The sequence below is a fragment of the Emys orbicularis genome, chromosome 3, assembly GCF_028017835.1.
Source record: "Emys orbicularis isolate rEmyOrb1 chromosome 3, rEmyOrb1.hap1, whole genome shotgun sequence".
In the NCBI taxonomy this organism is placed as follows: Eukaryota; Metazoa; Chordata; order Testudines; family Emydidae; genus Emys; species Emys orbicularis.
Window position 1 is genome coordinate 144,413,352 of NC_088685.1, and position 24,147 is coordinate 144,437,498.

The 24,147-nt window shown below is 44.1% G+C and overlaps 1 protein-coding gene across 1 annotated transcript in view; it reads right to left on the reverse strand.

Annotated features, from left to right (window-relative positions):
• The window catches only part of SMYD3 (SET and MYND domain containing 3), a 634,585-nt gene that overhangs the window by 21,307 nt on the left and 589,131 nt on the right, over positions 1-24,147 (reverse strand). The gene's annotated exons all lie outside the window — the stretch shown is intronic.

The following is a 24,147-nucleotide window of genomic DNA, read 5'->3' on the forward strand; positions in this document are numbered from 1 at the left end:
GGAAGAACGTTTCTTATGGCCAGTCCTCAATGGGGATCTGTCCTTGCACCGATGAGAATGCCCTTTACTGTCATGGCTCCACTCCAAGGCACATGCTCAGAGGGGCACTACTAGGTAGTTGAGGCTGATGTACAGGGGGTCTCCCTGGCCTGGATCAGAGAGGGGCTTCATAGCCTTCTCCATCAGGTGCTTCTATAGGTGAAGCTCGTAGGTTTCTCAAGTTGTGGGTGGGAAGGAGCGACAGATACTGCACTTTGCAGAGATATGTGCCTCACCCAGACAGTACAGGCAGTGTTGATGTTTGTCACTGATGGAGAAGGATCAAGGGCAGGAGATGCAGTTCTTGAATCCCAGAGCCAGGGAGGGGTTCCCCAACCGGGGAGAAAGAAATACTCTATACTATACTGTACACTTTTAAACTACTAACTACTACTCGGAGAATATACTTATTTACACATGTTTTCCTTATAGGTAATGCAACGATGTGAAGGAGGACACAATTCCAATTCAGGCTCTGTAGTGGTAAGATGGCACTAGAGAGGCATCGACCAGCACTGCCTGTTATACCCTTGGTTGAGCGTATGAGGAGAGCTACTGCACATGTGTGGGCCAATGGATACTGCTTTGAAAAATTTCCAGATTCAGGTGCATGGCACGCATGCCTACCCATGTGTGGAAAACACATAGGGACCACCACTCAAAGAAGAAGAAGAGCATCTGAATTATGACCCAGTATAACATTACAATATAAATGCAGGTAAACAGATTACAAAGCCCTGAAGGAAATGACAGTTTTTTAGCTGCTGGTGGAAGAGGTTGAAATCTCAAGCTTAGAAGGCGATATTATAAAATGAGGAAGCATAGTATTGTTTTCAAAGAAAACATAATCCACACCTCTGTTTTCTATATGGGGAAATAGGTGACATCTGCCCATGCACTAATCTTTAAATAATCCTCCCCCATTTCTCCTAGGCAACGAATAATGGGCCTTATCCTCAATTAGTGTAAATCAGCACTGAGGTCAATAGAATTATGTTGATTTACAACAGCTGAGTATTCTGGTCCCACAGTCATACATAACATTATTTTATTTCTTGTCACAAGGTCAACTCTTGCCTTCACTCCAATTCAGTGTTGTCAGCTTCAATTGCCGGATTCTCCACTTCTCCAACAAGCATTTTCTCCCTTTCATCACACCTCCCCTTATGAGTAGGAAAAGCTTCCAGTCAAAAATCCATAAAACTGCCACTTTATCCTCCTTTGTGACCCTCCTCAAAACCCACTCTTCTATCATGCAAACAGAAAACTGCAGCCTGCTAATAGGTTTCAAAGTAGCAGCCGTGTTAGTCTGTATCCGCAAAAAGAACAGGAGTACTTGTGGCACCTTAGGCCTGGTCTACACTAACCCCCAAATTCGAACTAAGGTACGCAACTTCAGCTACGTGAATAACGTAGCTGAAGTCGACATACCTTAGTTCGAACTTACCGCGGTTCAGACGCGGTCCACACGCGGCAGGCAGGCTCCCCGTCGACTCCGCGGTACTCCTCTCGCCGAGCTGGAGTACCGCAGTCGACGGCGAGCGCTTCCGGGATCGATTTATCGCGTCCAGACCAGACGCGATAAATCGAACCCGGAACTTCGATTGCCAGCCGTCAAACTACCGCGGTAGTGTAGACCTGGCCTTAGAGACTAACACATTTATTTCAGCATAAGCTTTCGTGGGCTGCAGCTCACTTCTTCAGATGCATAGAGTGGAACACACAGACAGAAGACATTTATACATACAGAGAACATGAAAAGGTGGAAGTACGCATACCAATTGTAAGAGGCCAATCAACTGAGATGAGCTATCAGTAGCAGCAGAAGAAAAAACTTTGAAGTGATAATCGAGATGACCCATAGAAGGTGAGAGGAGAACTTAACATGGGGGGGAAAAAATTCAATTAGTGTAATGACCCAACCATTCCCAGTCTCTGTTTAGGCCTAAGTTAATTGTGTCTAATTTGCATATTAATTCGAGTTCAGCAGTCTCTCTTTGGAGTCTGTTTTTGAAGTTTTTTTGTTGCAAAACTGACACCTTCAAGCCTGTCACTGAGTGATTAGAGAGGTTGAAGTGTTCTCCCACTGGTTTTTGAATGTTATGATTCCTGATGTCAGATTTGTGTCCATTTATTCTTTTGCGTAGAGACTGTCCAGTTTGGCCAATGTACATGGCAGAGGGGCATTGCTGGCAAATGATGGCATATATCACGTTGGTAGATGTGCAGGTGAACAAGCCCCTGATGGTGTGGCTGATGTGGTTAGGTCCTATGATGGTGTCCCTTGAATAGATATGTGGACAGAGCTGGCATCGGGCTTTGTTGCAAGGATAGGTTCCTGGGTTAGTGTTTTTGTTGTATGGTGTGAGGTTGCTGGTGAGTATTTGCTTAAGGTTGGGAGCCTGTCTGTAAGCGAGGACTGGTCTGTCTCCCAAGATCTGTGAGAGTGAGGGATCATCTTTCAGGATAGCTTGTAGATCTTTGATGATGCGCTGGAGAGGTTTCAGCTGGGGGCTGAAGGTGACGGCTAGTGGCGTTCTGTTATTTCCTTTGTTGGGCCTGTCCTGTAGTAGGTGGCTTCTGGGTACTCTTCTGGCTCTGTCAATCTGTTTTTTCACTTCAGCAGGTGGGTATTGTAGTTTTAAGAATGCTTGATAGAGATCTTGTAGGTGTTTATCTCTGTCTGAGGGATTGTAGCAAATGCGGTTGTATCTTAGAGCTTGGCTGTAGACAATGGATCGTGTGGTGTGTCCTGGATGGAAGCTGGAGGCATGTAGGTAAGTATAGTGGTCAGTGGGTTTCCGGTATAGGGTGGTGTTTATGTGACCATCACTTATTAGCACAGTAGTGTCTAGGAAATGGACCGCTTGTGTGGATTGGTCTAGGCTGAGGTTGATGGTGGGATGGAAATTGTTAAAATCATGGTGGAATTCATCGAGGGCTTCTTTTCCATGGGTCCAGATGATGAAGATATCATCAATGTAGCGCAAGTAGAGTAGGGGCGTTAGGGGACGAGAGCTAAGGAAGCGTTGTTCTAAGTCAGCCATAAAGATGTTGGCATACTGTGGGGCCATGCGGGTACCCATAGCAGTGCCGCTGACTTGAAGGTATATATTGTCCCCAAATGTGAAATAATTGTGGGTGAGGACAAAGTCACAAAGTTCAGTCACCAGGTTTGCCGTGATGGTATCGGGGATGCTATTCCTGATGGCTTGTAGTCCATCTTTGTGTGGAATGTTGGTGTAGAGGGCTTCTACATCCATAGTGGCCAGGATGGTGTTTTCTGGAAGATCACCGATGGATTGTAGTTTCCTCAGGAAGTCAGTGGTGTCTCGAAGATAGCTGGGAGTGCTGGTAGCATAGGGCCTGAGGAGAGAGTCCACATAGCCAGACAATCATGCTGTTAAGGTGCCAATGCTTGAGATGATGGGGCGTCCAGGATTTCCAGGTTTATGGATCTTGGGTAGCAAATAGAATACACCTGGGCGGGGTTCTAGGCATGTGTCTGTACAGATCTGTTCCTGGTTTTTTTGCAACAAAAAAACTTCAAAAACAGACTCCAAAGAGAGACTGCTGAACTCGAATTAATATGCAAATTAGACACAATTAACTTAGGCCTAAACAGAGACTGGGAATGGCTGGGTCATTACACTAATTGAATTTCCCCCCCCCCATGTTAAGTTCTCCTCACACCTTCTATGGGTCATCTCGATTATCACTTCAAAGTTTTTTCTTCTGCTGCTACTGATAGCTCATCTCAATTGATTGGCCTCTTACAATTGGTATGCGTACTTCCACCTTTTCATGTTCTCTGTATGTATAAATATCTTCTGTCTGTGTGTTCCACTCTATGCATCTGAAGAAGTGAGCTGTAGCCCACGATAGCTTATGCTCAAATAAATTTGTTAGTCTCTAAGGTGCCACAAGTACTCCTGTTCTTTTAGCCTGCTAATAGTTAGGCAGGAGGAGAGCTGTGATTACTGCCCCTGACTGGCTAAGAATTGGGCACCATCCCCACCCATCTCCATCCAACACCTCAAGTTTTATCTAACTTTTCTGTTCGTCTTTCACACTGTAAGCTCACTGGGGCATGGCCTGTCATTTGCTGTATGTTTGTACAGTGCATAGCCCAATGGGGCCCAATCTGATTTGCCTCTGGGCTCTTCCACTGTACAAATGTTAAATGATAATAATTTTTAAATATGATATTTAAACATTAACTATGAGGGGGAGGGATAGCTCAGTGGTTTGAGCATTGGCCTGCTAAACCCTGGGTTGTGAGTTCAGTCCTTAAGGGGGCCACCTAAGGATCTGGGGCAAAATCAGTACTTGGTCCTGCTAGTGAAGGCAGGGGGCTGGACTTGATGACCTTTCAGGGTCCCTTCCAGCTCTATTAAAAAAAAAAAAAAAAACAAAAAAAAACAAAGATTTACAAGGGAACAGGATTTTGGGATTCCATGCAGGGAATGGCAGCAAGTGCCAGATTCTGTGAGGTGCTGAACACCCTTTAACTCACACTGATGTCAATGGTGAAGGTTGTCCAGCACCTCACAGGTCTGTGCCCCAACTATGCATTGTTCCAATGACTTTGTTATGGACTTCCACAATTCAAACTCAATAATGCAGCAGGAAATTGATTGAAAGGATATGAAAATTACTAATATGCTTTTATAGTGTGCACTCGCCACTAGAGTGCCCCCTCATGTCAGCACGCAGCGTTGCTGGGACTCTTCCTCTCTAGCACCTCCTTGTATTCTAGTTCTGCAACGGTCTGCCACCTCCATAGCCTATTCCATGGCTCTCAAACTTTCCAGACGACTGTACCACTTTCAGGAGTCTGGTTTGTCTTGCGTACCCCCAAGTTTCACCTCACTTAAACTACTCGCTTACAAAATCAGACATAAAAATACGAAAGTGTCACAGCACACACTTACTGAAAAATTGCTTACTTTCTTATTTTTAACAAATAATTATAAAATAAATCAATTGGAATATAAATACCGTACTTATATTTCAGTGTATAATATATAAAGCAGTATAAACAAATCATTGCCTGCTTGAAATTTTAGTTGGTACTGACTTTGCTAGGGCTTTTTATGTAGCCTCTTGTAAAACTAGGCAAATATCTAGATGAATTGATGTACCCCCTGGAAGACCTGTGCATACCCCAGGGGTACATGTATCCTTGGTTGAGAACCACTGGCCTAGTCTTCCAGCCAGGTCAGCTCTCAGTCCAGTCCCCGTCTGGGGTTAACAGAAAACAAATGAAATCTTAACTCAAAATTGCCACCTAGGCATTAAAGTCCATAATATAAACACTGATCCTTCATAGAGATCCAAGGCCAGTGTTGCCAAGGTTAAGCCCCTGACTAGGCCAAGTTACTTTGGTTAGGGCAGGGAGAACCTTCCTACCCTCATGGCTTCACCCAGAACTGAGCCCTAACAGAAGCAGCCAGCCCTTTTTATCTGGCCTGCTCAGCTTTGATTGGCCTTCTGCTGTTTCAGTCCTTCTAGTTACTGGAGGACCAACTCTCATTGGTTCCGCCTGCAGATGATCATTGGAGGCCCCTCTAGGCAACCCGTGTAGGTCTGAACTTACTACTCTTCCCTTCCAGCCAGACAACTTCATAGAGTGGGGTCTCTGCAAAGCCAGTGGGGCCTCTGGCAAGGGGCAGTAAATGCCTGGTATACCCCATTATACATTACCTAGTGAAAAAAACATCTTGAATGTATATGTACTGTACTTTGAAGACATAGGGCATAGCCACCAGTATGCTTTGTCTGTTTTGTACTGCTCCAGCAATGCAAAGACGTCATAAGTCTTGCTTCACCATCCAGTTAAACTGGGTTTGCAGCTGTTTTGCATCATCAGAGCAGTGCAATGCAATCAGAGAATACTGTTGGTCTGACCTGAAAAGAACAATATAAGTGCTAAGTAAGTATATTCTATTATAATTATTCTTTATGTTATTAGTATAAGTATATTTTCATCTGTTTGGCATTAAATCCTTGTTTGGCTTAAAAACATTTATCAGAACTGCTAACAGCTGTGCTTCCATTTAAAAACACTATCAGGGGAAAATGTTTATTAACCTTTTTGTTGGTACAAAATCAAAATAAACTGAAAAATACAAAATTACATCTCCTTTGAAAAATCATATCATACAATAATAGCAGAGAGCACAGGTTGTCTGTGCAGATATTAATGTTCTACCACGTCAGTGTTATAATATAATTTGCTTGGGAAAAAGTCGTGAAAATAGCAGTTTGTTTACTGTTGCACTATTTCTGCAATGTGCTATTCTATTTTTATTACTTTATATGCTTCTGACGCTGCACAACTCGGCTGAGTTGTCATTTGAGGATGTCTCTGTGCTTATCCCTTTGACTCTGAATCCTTAACATAGACTAGAAAGTGCTTTTATATTTAAATTTATGAAAAAAAGACCAGAAGAGTTCATCATGATTCCTGAGAAAGTGAACAGTCTTCCAGAATAATTTTCCTATATGGCATTATCATCCATCCTATCTCACTTTCAATATAGATGGCTTTACACAGATCTCATGTGAAAAGACATTATTGCAGTCGATGATCCTAGATGTACAGCAAAGCATTCAGCCAATCATGGTACATGGTGATAGGGTGACCAGACAGCAAGTGTGAAAAATCAGGACGGAGGTGGGGGGTAATAGGAGCCTATATCGGGATTGTCCCTATAAAATCGGGACATCAGGTCACCTTACATGGTGAGCAACTTAGTGCCAGATTGTGACGGGCCCTGCACTAGTGAACGAGGTGGGGAAGAAGATGCAAGGATTTTTCCCTCACCCCTTACACAGGGACCAGCCCCAGTGCATTGCACCATGCTTGCTAACTGTGTGCAGAGAGGAATTCACTCTGCACCTGTTTAACTAGAACATCCTCTTCATTTTGAGACATGCTGTTTTTCTTTCCCTTCTTGAGTTAACCCCCCGCTTTCCCATCATAACTACTAATGTGGCACTTCTTCTTTGGCTACGAGTCCTCCTGAGTTTGATATTAATGCCACTTTATCAACCAAATATGAAGGGTTACAGAAGAAGGGGGGTGGGTGGGAACAGAGTGGCAGCCAGAAGCTGAGAATGGGCGACAGGAGAAGGATCACTTGATGATTATCTGTTCTGTTCATTCCCTCTGGGGCACCTGGCATTGGCCACTGTCAGAAGACAGGATACTGGGCTAGATGGACCTTTGGTCTGATCTAGTATGGCCATACTTATGTTCTTATGACCAGCATGGCACTGGAAATGCTCAGAGGTGGATTTACCATGAAACAGTGTGGTGGCATGGGGCCCCTAATGACAGGGAAACCCCCAAAATGCAGGACAAATCTCATCTGACAACCTGCCCCCAAGTCCTGGCCGGCAGCTCAGCAGGGCTCAGGCAGGCAGGCTGCTTGCATTCCGTGGCTGGTGGCCCCACACTGCTCCTGGAAGCGGCTGGCTGCTGGCACGTCTCTCTGTGCCCCTGGCGGGGGGGAGGTGGCTCCAGGCACTGCCCCCACCCCAGGCAGTGCACGGAGACCTGCTGCCCTCCTCCCCCAAAGGGGCACGCAGAGACGTGCCAGCAGCGCCGCAGCAGGGCTAAGGCAGCTCCTTGCCTGCGCTGCCTCCCTCCCTCCACACTGCACTGCTCCCGGAAGCGGCCAGCATGTCCCTTTGGCCCCTGGGGGGAGGGGGGGACGGGTTGTCTCCATACATTGTTCCCACCCCGAGTGACAACTCTGCAGCTCCCATTGGCTGGGAACTGCGGCCAATGGGAGCCATGGAGGTGTGGAGGTGGCACTGCAGGCAGCGGCGCACAGAGATCCCCTGCCCCCCTGCCTAAGAGCTGCTGCCAGAGGGGTGTGCTGGTCGCTTTGGCAGGGGCGGCTCTAGGCATCAGCAAAGCAAGCACGTGCTTGGGGCAGCCCATTTGCAGGGGCAGCAGGATCCAGCATGGGAGCTGAGAACCAACAGGGGGCCCTGGGAGCTGTAGTTCCTTGGTTAGCTCCCTGCCTATAGAGCCAGCCCTGGAGCAGGGAAAGAACTACATTTCCCAGCATTTCCTTGGCCACTACCAACAGGAAAGAGGGGGAGGGAGTGAGGTAGCTGAGACCTCATGCTGCAGCCTGCTGTGAATGGAGAGCTGCACTGTGAGTAGGGATACCATATTTTAACATTCAAAAAATAGGGCACTCCACAGGGAGGGAGGGTAGCCCCACCCTGCCACCATCCACTCCCTCCGACTGCCCCCCACAAAAACCCCAACCCATCCAACCCGCCCTGCTCCCTGTCCCCTGATCACCCCTACCCCTAACTGCCCCCCAGGACCCCACCCCCTATCTAAGCCCCACTGGTCCTTGTCCCCTGATTGCCCCCTCCCGGGACCCCACACCCTATCTAAGCCTTCCTTCTCCTTGTCCCCAACTGCCCCCTCCTGAGACCCCCCCCAACTTTTGCCCTAGGACCCCACCCCCTACCTGTCCCCTGACAAACCCCCGGGACTCCCATGCCTATCCAACCACTGCCTGTCCCCTGACTGCCCCACCAAACCCCTGACCCATCTAACCCCCCCTTCTCCCTGCCCCTGACTGCCCCCCCGAACCTCCGCCCCATCCAACCCCCCAGCCCCCTTACCGTGCCACTCAGACCAGCGTGTCTGGCTCCACGCAGCGCCAGACACACTGCTGCATACATGCTGCCGTGCTCCCCTGCAGAGCCACATTCCACCCCCCCCAGCACCTGCCTTCCAGATTTGAACACCTCAAAATTCAGGAGTGCTCAAGCTCAGTTTGGGCAGTTGTTACTTCATTTCTCCCAAATCAAATATACTGATCCACTGTAACTTGCTGTAGAAAAAGTAGGATAAAATTGAGCAAGAAATGCTTCCCAGTGGTTATTAGGACTGGAATTGCTATTTTCTACAGCCATTGCCTTTTTTGTTTGTTTGTTTGTTTGTTTGTTTAAAAGGAAGACAGTGATATTGCATTGGCAAATTCCCCATAGAAAGAAAGAGTGGAACAAAAGAATAATAAAGGCACCTCAACTTTTCCTCATTTATAGGACAGTCTTATAATATGCATCCAGATATCCTCCAATCACACAAGCTGAAAATTGTTCCACTTTACTGCAGTTCTGTAACCATGCGGGAGCAATCCTGTCTGTGTTCTGTGCACATCTAAAATTCCTGCTGAATGACTTGCCGTGGGAGTGAGTTACCAGTGACCCAGGGCCGCGGCGGAAGGAGGGTGCAGGTGGGGGTGGGAGAGAGCCCAGGGCTGGGGCGGCAGGAGGTGTGTGTGGGGGGCAATGGTGGGGGGGAATGAGGGAGCCCAGAGCTGGGGCAGCGGAGAGTGGGGGGGGGGGGCCGAGAGCCCAGGGCTGGGGCAGCAGGGGGGTGCGGCGAGGAGCCCTGGGCTGGGACGGGGGGCAGCCAAAATTTTTTTGCTTGGGGCGGCAAAAAACCTAGAGCCAGCCCTGCGCTTTGGGAACCGCACCACTCAAAGTAAGCACCACCCCCCTGACCCCTCCCGCACCCCAACCCCCTGCCCCAGTCCGGAGCCTGCACCCAGCACCCAAACTTCCTCCCAGAGCCCACATCCCTCACCCCCTCCCACACCCCAACCCCCTGCCCCAGCCGAGAACCCGCACCCAAACTTCCTCCCAGAGCCCAACCACCGCGCCCCCTCCTGCACCCAACCCCCCTGCCCCAATCAACATACCTCACTTTATTTTCATTTACTTCCTATTACTTATAATATAGGAGGAGGATGAAGAAAATAAGAATGAAAAATGGTGGTGGGGGAGATAAGAGATAATGTTCTTTTCCTTGGCTGGGTCCTGGGGGGGGCCCCCGAAAATGAAGCTGTGCACAGGGCCTCACTAACTCTAAACCCGCCACTGGAAATACTGAAAGCCAATGGGATGTAATGGGAGTGTGAAGAAGAGTGTAGGACTGGGCAGGACAAATGTGGAAGAAGAGGGGCATGAATGGATAAGGGTCAAGTGGGAGTCAGAAACAATGCCAGGGACTAATTTAGGTGAAAGTCTGAAGTGGGACTGAGGCAGGGTGTGCCAAGGATGACAACAGGAGCAAAAAGGGAAGCTGAGAATTGGATAAAATGGGAGACCACACTAGAAAGAGGAGAGGAGTCTGGGAGTTGGACAAAGATTGGATGGGGGAATTGGTGGGTGTCTACAGTGGGAGAGCTGAACCCTGTAGAGGAAGGGGGTGCTAAAGAATGAACCGGAGGTTGGATGGGAACAGCAGAGGGAAAAGGAACAGATAGGCAACTTTGTGTAGAAAGGGAACAAGGAAAGAGAGAGGGAGAAGAGGGGGTAAGTTCCCCAAATCTAAACCAGGTTTGTGTTCAATTTTGGGGATGGGCAAAGGTTCAGCACATTCTTATTTTGTCCAAATCAGTTTGCCCACCTTGTTTCAAATTGGCCTGCTGTGAAGCCTGCTGTGCTGTCCTTTGATATCAGAGTAGCTAAGCCTTTTTCTTTCTATTTTATTAAACAATCATAGTCCTTGCAATGGGGTTTTTATATCAGAATATTCTGTGAAACGAGTTCAGTGTGTAACCTGCATATCTGAAACAGCCGTGAATTGCATTATTTTTACTGACAGCCCAGCATTTTTACTGACACAAAAAAATGACTCTTAAGCCCTGTCCAATGATCACACTGCCCCCCTCGATAAACGGAAGATGTAACACACCACTCCCCTGAATAAAAACAAACAAACAAAAACACATAGGCCTGAATGCTCAACTGTGCTGAGCTCACTCTCAAGGCTGCTGAGAGAGGTAGGGCAGGCGACTGTAAGCTTCCCTCACCCTGGGGCTGGCCAAAGGAATGCTCTAAATCAGTGCTTCTCAAAGCCAGTCCGCCACTTATTCAGGGAAAGCCCCTGGCGGGCCGGGCTGGTTTGTTTACCTGCCGCGTCCGCAGGTTTGGCCGATCGCGGCTCCCACTGGCCGCAGTTCACCACTCCAGGCCAATGGGGGCTGCAGAAAGGGCGGCCAGCACATCCCTCAGCCCGCGCTGCTTCCCGCAGCTCCCATTGGCCTGGAGTGGCGAACCACGGCCAGTGAGAGCAGCGATCGGCCGAACCTTTGAAAACCACTGCTCTAAATTATGCTGACAGCATCAGTCCTATGTTGGCTGAGCATCAGCCATAGTGTTCTGTCCTCCAGTCCCCTTCCCTCCCAACCCAACGTGTTCCCATTGTGTAGTGGCGAGCAGATGGAGTTGGCTACATTTGCTTTACACTACCCACAGATTCCCATATGTCCTTATTAATAATAATTATTTGTGACATGTTTCCATACACTTATTGCCTATGTGCATGAACAGGAATGTCAAGGTCTAACTTCAGTCACGCACATTTGGGTATTTTGGTCTTAATCGCTCCATGCCTCAGTTTCCCCATCTTTAAAATGAGGATATTTATCTACCCCGCAGGGCTGATATGAGACTTAATTAATTAATGTTTGTACAGAGCTTTGCGTGCTTCGGGTGGAAGATGCTGTAGCAGTTCAAAATAGCAGCAGCAGCACTAATCAGAAATGATAATTTTTAAAAAAAATTATGCAATTATAATGCAGTGGCTGAACCAAGACCATCTGTCTTATTTGGAGAACTTTAACTTGCATGCAGTCATTTAGCTGGATAGAAAATTTCCTCCATTGCCCACATGGAATTTCTCTGCTAAACTCTTTGAAAGAGTCTTAGGGAATTAAAAAAGCTGGAGAAAGAAGAGGGGGAGGGGAAATCACACTTCGCAAAGGAAGAAAGGGGATCTGTCAAGCACAGTAATAGTCTTCAGTAATCCCTCCTGGGTTCTAAAGTGCTGTCTGAAATACTTATTCATGCAAAGGATAGATTTATCCAGATAACTCCACTCTGTTGCCACATGGCAAATAGGAGCTGTGCAGTAAGTAGTTCAAGCGACTGTCTGGAATCAGGAGTTATATGTTCAGCTCCTAACTCCTAAGTATTTTTAGAGCAGAGGCCTGTCAGCTGGTACGCTGTACACCTTGGTTAATGAGTGCTTCTACCTCTTGGGAGGACAAAGAGGGGGGGAGAGAGGACTCTTAAAAGGACATTTGTTCAGTGGGAATTACATCCATGAAATGAAGATTTCAGTTCTTCCAGGGTAAAGCAGTTTTCAAGATTTCATGCTTGGCATGGAAATTCATATGAATAGCCAGCTACAGTCTGTGAGCTACTGTCCCTAATGGCTGAAACTATCACATAGCAAAATACCTTGGGCAATATCCTCAGCTGACGTAAGTTGGCATAGCTCCATTGACTTCAATATTCAGTGTATTGACTTAAATGGGGCTAGGTCATTTTATAGCTGAGGGTCTGCCTTGTTACATACAAGTTACACCACAGGCAATGTTAATAGGAACATCGCATAATAACAGTGTAAATTTCCAGAACAATACAATTTAAAAAACATTTTACAATATTTTGGGTTAAAAGATTGATCTTCCACTTTTTTGAACAAGCGCTGCTTTCCTTGCAGCATGCATCTTTCTACAGCAGGTACATTGCTAAACATAATTTCATTTGCACGCTATACATTCCAGATGGGTTCACAGCTGGCTTTCAAACACCCCACATTTCAGAGTGGGGTCAGATCCCACTTATGATTCAGGATCATTGTCTAACATCTGAGCTATTTAGAAAGAGAATACTGTCGTTCTACTGTATATCAAAATGTTCTATTAAACATCTGATGATGCCTGGTTGTTAGTGTCCGCCCAAGATGTAAATATAAATGCACAACTTGTTTAGAGAAGCGTGAAACAGGAAGATGAAGGACACAACCCGACAAGTATTCCACACAGAATTCCCACTGAAGCCAGCGCGAGCTTTGTTTGAGAATCAGTTACAGAATTGGGCCCTTAGAGGGCTGAGTCTAACTAATGATGTATTTGCATAGGCAAGATAAGGCATGAATAATTCATTTGTATAAGCGACTGTGCTATGAATCTGGGGACCTACTGAATTTGTCTATTTGGTAGGATAGAAATGGAGGATTTGCAGAATAGCCACTCCAAACATCTTTAAAAGTGTGGGGTACAGCATGTGAGGATATAGTTCATCAGGACTTGGATGGCCTTCCTTCTGTCTAATGGTTGCTATTGTAGCTATCAGGATATCATACATTGCAATGATAAGGCCTTTCATTTTAAAGGCCACCCGCTGGCTGACTTTTGGTTGTTGGAACTGTAGGACCTGGAATGGAGAAGAGAAATTGCAGGTGCTCAGCACCTCTCAGGATCAGACTCATAGCTGAATTCTGGAAGCAGACATGCAATGAGCAATAGCATGACCATATCTAGCATGGGCCCACATGCTACCCTGCTAGGGAAAAACCAACGGGAGGCTGCAAACCCCACAGGAAATCCTATGAAACTGCACATATTGGGCCTGATCCAGCACCCACTGAATTCAATGCAAGTCTTACCATTAACTTCATTGCACATTGGATAGGCCCAACAACTTCCAGCCTGGCTTCTCTGTCCTGGAGTCAGTGGGATGGACAGCTTTGCAGGTCAGAAGCCTGCAAACTCTACTGCTTCCGAAGGTCTGTGGTGAGAGCTGGGAATAGTCCTGTGGATCCCAGGCCATACATGCAGAGGGCTCTGCCTCTTCCTTGACACTGGCAGCCCACTTCTCATAGCAGCCTTACTGCTATTGGTTAATGCCCGCTTACCATACACTCCATTGAATGAGGCCAAAAGGCGTGAAGAGGGAGTTACTGACTGACTGAACTGAATTCAGATTAGAACTCTGCCGTTCCTAAGGGGAGCACAACTACAGAGATCAGCTGCTCCCTGGCTCTGCCCAATCACAGCCTCGGTTTTGGGCTCCCAAAGCCACGCCGCCTTTGCCAGGACTGCTAGAGCAGGGGTCTCAAAGTCCCGGCTTGCGGGCCATCTGCAGAGAACCTCCCCACAGAGGCCCACGGAGGAGAGACGCATGCAGCCACGCTGCTGGCTCTGTCTGCTGCAGGCGCCGCCCCTCGCAACTCCCATTGGCTGGGGGAGAGGGACAGAGATATCATCACTAGTGGCCGGGCAGAGTCAGCCACGGAGGCAGCATCATTAGTTCCCGGGCAGAGTCAGCCATGGAGGCAGCGTCACTTTTTTCCACAATAAATATAAACAAGTCAAAATAACAAACACAACTATCTGATGCACACCTTGCTGCAATCCTGAAGGTTTCCACTGCTCTGTCACTGAGGCCAAACATCAACAAACTGACAGAACTGAAGCGTTACCAGGTGTCTGGCAAACACTAAAAACTCTCTGGCAGGCGAAGAATTGTATAAAGTTGTATGACAGTTTTATTATTTCTAAGAAATTCGAAATAAAAAAATACAATATAAACATTTTCTTTTCTGAACACCATCTTCAGTGACATTATTGGCCTGCTGGGAGGATTTGAGCACTGGCACTGGCCCTAAGGTAAATTGAGTTTGAGACCCCTGTGCTAGAGCTTCCAGGGTGTCTGTGGACAGGACAGACCAATGCAGTGATGCTACTGATCTCTTCTCTCTGCAGCCTTCGGGATTTTTCTGCACCACGCAGAGGTGGTAATGTTAGTTTCCTGTTCCAGCTATAGGAAACACAGCCTATCCTCACTTAAACATTGTTTCAGTCTGGAAAATTTCCATTTTCCAAAGCTGAAAACAGTTTTATAAATTGAGATTTGAAAAACCATTATCAGATTCTGTGCTTCAGAAGCCGAGAGTAAGACAATGTCTCCTCTAAGGCACTCAAATAGAAGTGTTGTCACGTTCTCTATAAAAATACAAAACTTGAGGCTACCACATTTTCTCTATTAGAGGATTGTAGGTAGATGATTCCTGCTCATTCCCACTCTCTCCCCTTGTGAGGCTACCCATTTTATTTTGATCCATGTCTTCCTTCTCTCAGTTCTGCCCACGGGACCTCTTTGGGTTCATCCCTTCTTAGTCTTGCTAGCTGTGCTGCTCCCAAACCACTGATTCAATCCTCTTCTGAAGTCTGAGGACTGAGTGGAGAGCTGAGCACTGATCAGACGAGCACTCCCATACATAAGGTAGATCAGGGTGTTCTCTTCCATATTCTTCCTTGCTATTGCACTCGAGAAAGAACAGAAGGTGTGGGTGTGACGGGTTGGATCACAGAAACCCCCTTGGGAGCTGCAACCTAATGTGCAAAGACTACCCCTGCTTCTGTTTTCCCTGCCAGCTCAGGACTCCAGCACCCTGTCTTGCTGAGCCAGACACTCCCGTCTGCTCCAACACAGACCCAGGGTCTGAATCACTTGTCCCAAAGCTGCAAGTTTACCTGAAAACAGCACACAGAAGTGTGCTTGTCTTTAGCACTCAGATGCCCAACTCCCAATGGGGTCTAAACCCAAAGAAATCCGTTTTACCCTGCATAAGGCTTATGCAGGGCAAACTCATAAATTGTTCGCCCTCTATAACACTGATAGAGAGAGATGCACAGTTGTTTGCTCCCCCAGGTATTAATACATACTCTGAGTAAATTACTAAATAAAAAGTGATTTTATTAAATACAGACAGTAGGATTTAAGTGGTTCCAAGTAGTAACAGACAGAACAAAGTAAGTCACCAAGCAAAATAAAATAAAATGCGCAAATCTATGTCTATCAAACTGAATACAGATAATCTCACCCTCAGAGATGCTTCAGTAAGTTTTTTCTCAGGCTGGACACCTTCCAGGCCTGGGCACAATTCTTTCCCCTGGTACAGCTCTTGTTCCAGCTCAGGTGATAGCTAGGGGATTCTTCATGATGGCTCCTCTCCACCTTTGTTCTCTTCCACCCCTTTATATATCTTTTGTATAAGGCGGGATCCCTTTGTCCCTCTGGGTTTCCACCCCCCCTCACTGGAAAAGCACCAGGTTAAAGATGGATTCCAGTTCAGGTGACATGATCACATGTCACTGCAAGACTTCATTGCCCACTTGCCAGCACACACATATACAGGAAGACTAACAGGTAAACACAGCCATCTGCAGACAATGGTCCTGGTTAATGGAAGTCATCAAGATTCCAAACCATCATTAATGGCCCACACTTTACATAATTACAATAGGCCCTCAGAGTTATGTTTTATATTTCTAGTTTTAGATACAAGAGTGGTACATTTCTACAAATAGGATGATCACACTCAGTAGATTATGAGCTTTGTAATGATACCTTACAAGAGACCTTTTGCACGAAGCATATCCCAGTTGCATTATATTCACTTATTATCAAATCTTTATAAAACTATCCCAGTTACATTATATTCACTTTTTATCATGTTTTTATAAAACCATATAAACTGCACAACGTCACAGTGGGAACAAGGTGGATCTCTGCACTGCTAGTGGCAGAAGAGTATTGAGTGGAAAGCATGGGAAGACTTCTTCATCGGTGGCCCAGTGTACCAGAAAAATTACCATAGATGGTGCTCTTCTGCTCTGGCCTTCGTGCACCCTGTATTTAGTTATAGTTCAATAAACTGGTCCATCGAGGGTGTGGTGGTCATATTCTCCAACAGAAAAAAATATAGTTCTGGTTTAGATCTTAACTATTTACCCAGCCCTGTTTTGCAGTTTCTATTGTATTAAATGAAATTCCCCTCACTTTTCATCTCCCCACCAAAAAAACAAAGAATACCAGAATCTAGTCAATTTAACTGTGCTTTCAATTTTTAATTTCCTACTTGTTATTTTTAAAGAAAACAATGAAACGAAAAATAAAAGAAACCAAGAACGATTCAGTTTGTGGAGCTTGCAAGCTTTGTTTGCTTCTTCAATGGAGTTTGTTAGTTCCTTGAACCAACCAATGCATGTGTAAGGTCCAAGTCTGCAAAGTTCTGAACATCTCCTAGGAGATACATTTAACTCTCTCAATGAGAATTGAAGGCATTCAGTGTCTTCCAGGAAGCACTCAGCACTTTGTAGGTTACAGCCCATAGCGCACTGCACATGAATGCCCAAAGAAGCTATCTTTACATTTGTCCCTATAAATTCTGCACTGACTCACACACATGCATATCCAGGACATTTACATCCCAGTCCAGGCAGACTGCACAGGATGTAATTAAGCTTGGAGTCTGGACCAGGGAACTTTTCTATGGTGCATTAATATGGTACAGTTTTCAAAGGGACATATTTTTGGTAAATCAAAACCAATTATTTTCAAATCAAGAGAAGAGCACCTGTTTCTCAGTGAGGACTGTGTTCATGCCAAGTTCCACATATGACTCACTGTTGCTGTTGTTTCTTTAGAAAGTGTTAACGTGTTTTTTTTTAAACGGTGAAGTATAATTTACATTCTACCATAACTCACAAACAGATGAAGTGTGTTTGTCCAAACTTAACACCCCCCAAAAAAACCGCTTTAAGGATGAAAAACCATAGAAACTTTCATTCTAAAAGATTAATTCTTTGAAGACTTATAAGGGTTTGAAAACAGGCATTTGAATCTCATCTCATGTACATTAGCGTAAATAAGCAGTAACCCCCTGAAGCAAACGAAGTTACACAGGTATAAAACTGGTGCATCTGAGATCTGAATCAGGTGCAGGGGCTTAATAACAAAATATGTTTTACAACCTTAATTATGGTGGCTACCAACAGAGACTGCTATAATAACAGCATTGTACCTTTTTCCTGCTAAAAACTGTTAGCTAATTTTGCTATAGATATGTATTGAACTAAATAAGAGGGCTTGATTCTAATCTCACACCAGTGTAAAATTGCTAGTAACTACAGAGATCAGAATAAGGCCCACTTCTCAATCTACAGTTAATTAGTTACAATAAAACAGAAGGGCTGAATAGTTTGTTTATGCAAATAATCATTTTTACATGTTGCGATAAAGCATAAATTATGTTAGCTGTGCCAGTAAATTTTGAAAAGTATCTTTTTCTTGTAACTGCTGGTTTGAGGCATGATATAGTAGGCTGTTTAAACGGCATGGCATTAATTTCTCGGAGACATTTGTTTATGAATACAGATGACCCAAAAGGGAAATGTTGCTGCACCTCTGAACATGAATGTGTGCTGACAGCCTGCACACTATTCTACAGCATAGGTATTCCCACCATGGCACAAACAGTGGAGTGGGTCAAACAGGAATGTAAGCAGACATGCAGACTGCATTAGCATTTACAAATAAGAACCCAGGACAGACGAAATATGACTAGAAAATTTCCCTCATCCTTTCATTTATGATATAATTTATTTTAAACCAGTTCCAAGTGGACAAATATTCACATTAGGAAAACCACCACTATCACCAAGTCTGGCACTAAACTGACACCATTGTTGGGAGTCTCAACAGAGAGGCCAAAAATTGAAAGGCCTTAGAGGCGAAACTACTCTCTCACACCTAGACATGGTCCCTCCTGGTCACTCTGAACACGCTGGGCCTGTGCTACACAGAGGTCATTAGTCTCCAGGGCAAGTCAATGAAGCACTTTTCATGACTACTAAATTCACAAAATAAATGTTTTTAATAATGTTTATATCATGTAAATACAGTTAATCTGGTTAAACTAAACACAAGAACCATTTCATTTCTAAACTGCAGCTTCAGTGTGCATGCGCAAAAATGCATGAAATCACATGATGTGGTGCAACTAGTCACACTGCAGTAATGGGTCATGATGACAGCAATAACATACAAGTTATACACTTTCTGTTGTAAAGAACACTTTAAGGATATCAGTTTAGCTATATGTTTGGGACCTTGGCACCTTTCCTATTATGACTGTATTACAGTAGCACCCTGTTGAGATTGGGGCCCCATCGTGCTGGGCGGTATATAATCATTCAAATTTCAATTTCTAAACATTACCCTTTTTCCTTATTACTATTACTCAAACACCTGGGAAGACAGCTGCTCCTTTAATTTTTTCCCCTACATTAATTAGCCTTAACAAATACCCATTATTTACATTTAATAACCTACCTTGTGCTCAGTTAATAATGAAAAGCCTGTCAGAGGCATTCCAGCTATTTTTCCAGAAATGTGAGTTTGATCAGAGTAAAATAAAAATCCTCAGATACAAGTTATGGTTCTGATACCTATGTGACACCTAGCTTTTGGTTATCTTCATTCTTCAATCAGGCCACTGTTGTGGTCTGTCGTCAGCTGACTGCTGGAATACACTGATCACTTTCTGTCCAGCTGTCCAATTACTCTCCCCTTGTGCTTGTACTTTTTTTTTGGCATTCCCCCCCCCCCCGCCCTGCTTCCACCACCGCATCCTCTCTAAACTCCCACCACCCAATCTGCCACACTCTCCTGCTCCCTTGTCTCTAATTTCAGCACTCCCTTGCCTTTCCTCACTACTCCATGTCTGAGGTTTGGCAGAGAGAAACTGCCAAGATTTCTAGTCTCTGAAGTGATCAGAGATCTTGTCAATGTAGTCAGAGATCTTGTCAATGTAGTCATGGAGCACAGCAGCAAAGCAGGAAAAACGTGCTGGTACATTCTACTGAACCACTTCAACCCCTGCTTCCCAAATGTCAACACTTTTGTAGTCTGACAGTTCCTAAACAGTTTCTTTTAGTTAAAAGATCTGAATGGCCATATTACACATGAGCAGATTATGCATATCAGATTGCTGTACAGTATCTGGAAAACAGTCAACCATCTGATTGATATGGTGTAAGCTAATCAGGATGTCTTTACCACCAGATAATCAATTCATAACTTTGATATTAATTACCACACTGTATGAATGTCACTATATCACATAACACTTCAGATTATAAACATTTTTTAAAATTTTAAACTTCATGCCTGCCTGATTTACTGTTCTAAACAGATTTTACTACTTTGGCTGTAATCGGCCATTTTTGCAGAAGAAGGAGAGACTATCTCGTTTGCAGATATGCCAGGCTATTCAGACTGAAATATAGCACATGGTCATGGAAAATGGTTATTCAAGCCAGAGGGCTTGATTTAAAATTTTTCATTGTACAAGTGGCAATTCCAGCATACACTCAGATTTAGCACCCAACTCATCTGCTGCATATTACTAATCTAGACCAGTTTGGACATATGATCTAAATGTGAAAAACTTGTAGGTCATCATTTCCTGTTTTTAACATTTAAAATGTCTGGTCATGCACTGATTTTTAGGAGGAGATAGCATCAGTTATGAAATGTGGGTAAACACCTACTTTCTTCTAATGTAATAAATGCCCAAAATTTAGTTTGGATTAGATACTGTGAATAAACAGAATAATCTCTGCAAAATCATTTGTCCAAAGCATGGATGGTACCCCTTGAAAATAACAAGGGTACTGTATCTTGGAACGCAGATCCAAAATGTGTTTGAAATCTAAAATCCCATACTATTTCTGCAGGATGCTGTATACTGCATTTCTGTCATTTCATTATTTTTGACAGAAAAATACGTTTTATTATTCAACATTCAACTATGAACTCTTGTATTACATATAAAAATAAGGCCCGCTGTCTGGTTGCTTAAACTATGACATTTGAATAGCTGACCTTCAGGTGTTTAAGTGCGACCGAGCCCACTACTACAACCAATTTTGTGAGAGGAACCTCTATCCAGCTCCAAACCACTAGCCCATTCTTTGAAATCAATGAAAAGCCTTTAGAGAGAATGTACATTTGATTACTACCAACTTGGGCTGGATTTGAACAGGTGACCTAGAAATGAAAGGTTCATATCCCATCGCCAATTTCCAGAACCATTCAATTACCAGATTGTGAAGAAAGCATGCTTAGCCCTTTAGGGCAAAGGAGAAAATGTTATGCACCTCACAACCACCACCTACCCAGCTGATTTAGGAGTGCAGAGGGGCTTTTAAAAGTTTCCTTTGCATTTTTCCTTAAAGGCAAGGAAGGTAGCTGCTTTTACGGTGTCTTCAGGGTGGAAGATGACAAGTTAACATGGAAAACAATTATTGGGTCTCCAGAAAGTTCTACCACAGACATGGCGCTCTCTACCTGAAGGTAAATTGCAATGTGCTCAAATTAAATGTAAGAATATGTTTTGCATTATTAGGTTGGCAAACTGGTGGTTTTCTATTTTTATCCAAAATAAACGCTACACTAAGTATGAATTATTAAGTATTAATTAAAACTGGCAGATTGTGCTTAATGTGCTAGCAAACACAGAGCTACCAGCAAACATATCATCAGTTGCTATAGTAATATTATGTCTCAGTCAGTGCCTTCAAAATCATGAAGGACTAAGGTGAATTTAGTCCATTACAGAATTTGTGTTTTCCTGTTACCTTATCAGGATTAATGGATTTTCTATCCAATCCCCATGTAGATATTGTATAGATTACATAATGACTACAGAGCATGGGACAGTTCAAAATATATTATTTAAATTGTTATTGAATATTGACCTTTTCCAACACACATTTCATTTGTTTGGTATCTAATTTACATCACAGTACCAATATTTCCTTTATGCTTATGCACGGTAAACAAATGACAGCATCACCATTAGGAAACTTGGAAGCAGATCCAAATAATACAAGATATTTAAAGCAAAATACAATAGTTAATTACAGGTCCGTCTCATCTTACGCTGGGGTTACGTTCCACAGTCAGCGCCTAAAGCGAAAATCGCCTATAGTCAAAATTACATTGAGTGTAATGGTGGGCGGAATCGCCCGCACTACAGAAACAGTATTTAAATTGTTATTTTTCTCTTTTTTTGTTTTTGTTTTTGGTTTTTGGTTTTGCCGACCATGTAAAGCTGAAATCGCACATGTTAAATGCGCCTAAGATGTGACAGACGTGTATTTCAAGTTAGCAATCTGGATGAAATTCACCCCTGTGCGGAGGGCCAGCACACGTCCTATGTATCAATTGGTCCCATTTAAACCCTATTTTAAGGACTTAGATAGAACTTAAAAGGTCCATAAACCTTGAGCTGCATGTCTCTATGTGGGTGAATTTTATCTGCTGAGAATATACCTGTCAATATGGCATTGAATTTTAAGGTGTTTATTAGCAAATCGAAGTCCGAGTTCTCATGCATTAGCACCCAAAATGCACTCGTTGACCCTTCCCCACCCAAGAAAACAGGGAGCTGCATGCACAAAGTGAGCAACTACAGACAAATAAAGCTACATTCCTGGAATCTTAACATTTAACCTGCCCTGAAGGAAGATGGTGTCCTTTTTCAATTTATCTTTTTCCCCTTTCCTTTTTAAGATTTCAGTTTTACTCAGTGGAATTCACCCTCCAGGTCAGGAAACCCACAGCACGACAAGTGCTGGTTCAAGGCTCTGGGATGTTGTATGTGTGCACAATTACCTGTTTTGCTCATACAAATGCAAGCCTTTAAATGCATGATTGAAGCAGCAGTGACTGAAATTCTAGTCCCTGGTGTATAAAAGTGAGCGACTATTTGGGATTCATGAATCATTAATAACCGCAGATATCTCAACCCCTGCATATGTCTAATCGAGCTTGTCATTTCCTTGGATGACTGATTCAAGGGATCTGGTTTGGATAAAATAAGAACAGAACCAACATCCCTGAACCTTCACCTATTCCTTGAATTGAATGTGAACCAAACTTTTTCTTTGAGAGTCAAAAAAACTGATAAGCTTTTTCCATTTAAAAAAACCCCATCCTTTGGTGTGCTTTGTTTTTCCTAGTTTTGGTCAGAAGAGGCAGCAGAAGTGTGAGAAAAGCTTATCCATCCTAAACTACAAAATGCAGGAAATCGGACAGAAAACTTCTCACAATTTCCGGGAGTTTGGATATGCTTAACCTTCAAAATGAACATGAGCGTATGCATCACTGGGACCCGATCCTGCAAAGTGCTAATGAGCAGCTTCTGTGGAAGTTGAGGGCACCAATCATCTTGAAGAAGGTGGTCAGGAACCACAGGATAAGTCCTACAATGTTTAGCTAAAATACAGACTTGAAATATGGGGCTTGCTTTCAAGGCCCTGGACAATTCATAGCATGTCACCTATTGTGTTCTCCCCAACCGGACTCCTTCAGATCCACCAAGGATTCCAGTCTTGATGTCTCATTAATTTATTTCACTCAATCTTATCTCTGTGCAGTCTTCTGTGATGCCTCCCATGACCTCCTTATCCCAGTCTGCAATCCATGGCCCTTTCCTCATTCAAATCATTCCTAAAATCTCACTTCTTCCACAAAGCAAGATTATAATAATTACGATAGGAAAAAAACCTGTACATTACCCCCACTTCTGGATTTCCCAGTGAGACTGTCTTCTGTGCCTCTATTCTTCAGGCTGTACGCTCCTAAGGCACGTGTTCTCTTCATACTCCAGTGTATTGTGTAGTGCCAGGTAAACACTTAAGCACGAATTCCATCCCTATTCAGGAAAGCACTTAAACAGGTGTTTAATTTCAAGCAAGCATTTAGGTCCTATTGACTTCAGTGGGACTTAAACACCCACTTAAGTGCTTTCCCAAATCTAGACTCATTGTTGGCGCTAAACAAATAATGAATCATACATTCTGCTCTAAGTTACACATGTGCAGCCTCATTGACTTTTATTGGGCTGAACACATGTCACAGAGCAGAATTTGGCCCAGTATTAATAATTCAAGAACATCTTATGGACTCAATTTTCAGCTAGGTTGAGTCACAACCTCCTGTTGGTGGGCGTAATTTGCACCATATTTTGATCCTCCAAAATGAAGTGTGGGCTGATTAGTAGGGCTTTTAATTAAATTATCTGTGCCACTCTCAAGTAGCTATAAGCACAAGTCATCATAGTCCACAACAGAAGTGCCATCCCACTTCTGTGGAGACAAACTGCACCTACAAAAGAGAGGCCACCTAGTTGAAAACATGCCCCCGTAGGTGTTAGATTTTCAAACATTTTCAATGATTGCATTTAATGAAAGCTGTAGCAGTAAATGTCTATAGATTAAGAGCACAATTCTCAAAGGCCCATAGCTTCCGAGTTCTTTGAAAAACAGACACAATCTACACCGTGAAAAATTTAATTGCACTTTAATTACCAGTTAGCGGAATAGCATGAGCTATGTATGCCTTCAGTTTTTAATA